Genomic DNA, 2,684 nt, shown 5'->3' with positions numbered 1-2,684 from the left:
ATATATATATATATATATATATATATATATATATATATATATATATATATATATATATATATATATATATATATAGTGATAGTAGAAGGAAAATGTTGAAGTTATGATTGAAAAGTTAGTTGAAAGAGAAAATATCACATCAAATTTTAAAATTATGATATTTATGAATTTGAATTCTTGAGAATTCTGAAAGTTTTATAGAAAAAGGAATGTTGGTTAACATTTTGTAACTTTCCCAAATGCAAAGAGTGCCATAAATTGGAGGGGAATTATAGTACGTTCAATATTTTCTCTAAATGAATCTTGATGTACAGCCAACTTAATCTGCTAGGTGTAGCCAAATCGGTCAGTTTTTATCTCAAAATCTGAATGGATTTCATTGCCAGGTTAACACTAATGACCTGTTAGAATTACAAAGGCCTGAAAGGCTTTCCTCTTATCAGTGCATTGTGTAGAAAGTATGGTGCATTTTCTTCTAGTTTATCTTCCAATTTCCTTTATATAGCGAGTAAATCGTTAATCCTTTGCTCTTCCCACATATGTGAAGAATATGCTCCTTACAGGATATCGGGGCTTTATCTCCAGGGAGGGAAGTGTAATTGCATTTAGATTGTGCTTTGGCTAGTATGGCCATGCATATTCAAGTGTTACTATTATATTAGTTTGTGTATGCAACATAACCTTTTTTCGGTTTTTCTTCTTTAATTTTTATTACTTGTTATAAACAGAACTTTTAGTGGCTTACCTCTTTTAGATTGCAGAAGGATTGGGAAACTTTATTCTGTTGAATTTCATCCAATACGTGGATTGACGAGTGCCTTTTTGTGGTTCTTAATAAAGGATATTAGAGATTTCCGATTCAACTAGATTTTAAATTTCATCACTGAACATACATTATGTTTGATCCCACTAAATGTAACAATTTTTTTACAGCTAGTAGAACAGTTTGGCATTGATCCAGATAATGCATTTGCTTTCTGGGATTGGGTAGGAGGTCGATATAGTGGTAAGCCTTTTCCTTTTCAAGAGTATCTTGGTATACGACATAAATTTTGCTATCAACTTTCACTTATCGAATTATTTTTCTTAACCTTAATTATCAATATATTTATTTAATCCTTGTTTTGCAGTCTGCAGTGCAGTTGGAGTGTTGCCTCTTTCTCTGCAATATGGATTTCCCATTGTTGAGAAGTAAACAATTTGAAGTTATCTTTGCACCTAGATCCCACCTGTTATTTGAATATCTCATGCACCATTGGCCATACACGTCTAAACGTTATCGGTTTTGTAATTGTATGCTTTTGTGGCCTTATCACGTGGTGCTTTGGTTCTCTTCATTTAATTATTTTTGGAATGTGGCAATTGAAGGATGTCGATTTGGATATTCTAGGGTTGGTTAGCGGGGATGGTCCAAATCTCTAACCTAGCTCTCCACCCCAAGAAGACTAACCAGCCGCCTTCAAGCAACCAAATCCAAAAGGCAATGTTAAAGAAGAATGGAGATCTCGTCTAAGTTGCGCGGACTCTTCGATTTTGGTGCCGTCCCCGTTTCGATACGAGACGGGGACGGGAGCGGGAGCGGGATACGTCCCGGATACGGTCAACTAACTTCGGACACTTTGACCAGAGTTCATCGACAAATTTAGGAGAAAAATTGAGATTTTGATTTCTCAAAATAAAAAATAAAACAGATTTAGAAGAATGATAGAATAATGTCCATCTTGGAGAATGAAAAATTGAATTCTATAATATTCATGTAAGTTTTTTTTTTTTTTTTTACAGAATATCTCTCAAAATTTATAATATTTTTATAGCTCCATTTTTTATTAGCTGAATCCCCGCACCCGTATCCATATCTGGATCCGCACCCCCGACTCTTAAAATTTAGATTTTGCCGAATCCGATACTCGGATCCGTCCTCGTATCGGATACCTGCACCCGAGTCCGAGCAACTTAGGATCTCGTGGTGCTCTAGGCTGTTGTCCGAGTGGTTTCTAGTTATTGGTTATTTATTTGTTGATAATAGCTCGTTTTATGTCTCCTTAACGTTATATATTTCAGCTTTGTACTCTTTGAGATATCATAAAAGGTACCGAGAAAATGTTGCTTGGAATGCTATTCTTCTTCCTTGAATTACCATTGTATTCTGATCATTATCAGTAAAACAAGCAATCATGTATCTACTCTTGGTATGTTTAGTTTTCTACAATATCGCACTTGAATGTTGAATGCCATCTTCCTCGAATTTTCAGAGTCAGCAACCTGCTGTTTACCTGAAAAGTACAAATTCCATCTTACTTTTTATATTCTTCTTTTTCGATGTTGTTTCTCATTCCCATTTTACAGACAGACCCAATAAAATGTTGACACCTAGGTTATAGTGTGCTGCCTTTTCCATTTGCTTCCACTTGTCTTAATTTTTGGCGACGCATTTTCAGATGAAGTGGTGAGCAACCATGATGAGCTCATGTTGAACTTCTTTGCGCAGCCAGATGCCCTTGCTTATGGGAAGGTGAGATAGGCTTCCTACTTTTTACATTAATGTCTTGTTCTCCACCATTTACCTAGTAGTTAGTCAAGGTTCAGATCTCACAGCAGTTACAGTTTAGTGTAAAGTTGAAATGGGGAAATAGAACTCATGCACCAAACATTCCACAAGTATTTCTCCACTTCTTTCTTTAGCC

The 2,684-nt window shown here is 35.3% G+C and overlaps 1 pseudogene; it reads left to right on the top strand.

Moving 5' to 3' along the window:
• LOC109218610 overlaps positions 1–2,512 on the top strand; it is a 4,649-nt pseudogene extending 2,137 nt beyond the window's left edge.
• Positions 2,513–2,684: the final 172 nt, after the last annotated feature.

The sequence above is a fragment of the Nicotiana attenuata genome, unplaced genomic scaffold, assembly GCF_001879085.1.
Source record: "Nicotiana attenuata strain UT unplaced genomic scaffold, NIATTr2, whole genome shotgun sequence".
Classification (NCBI taxonomy): Eukaryota; Viridiplantae; Streptophyta; class Magnoliopsida; order Solanales; family Solanaceae; genus Nicotiana; species Nicotiana attenuata.
The sequence above is the reverse complement of the archived record's forward strand: the minus strand, read 5'-3'. Positions and strand labels throughout refer to the sequence as shown.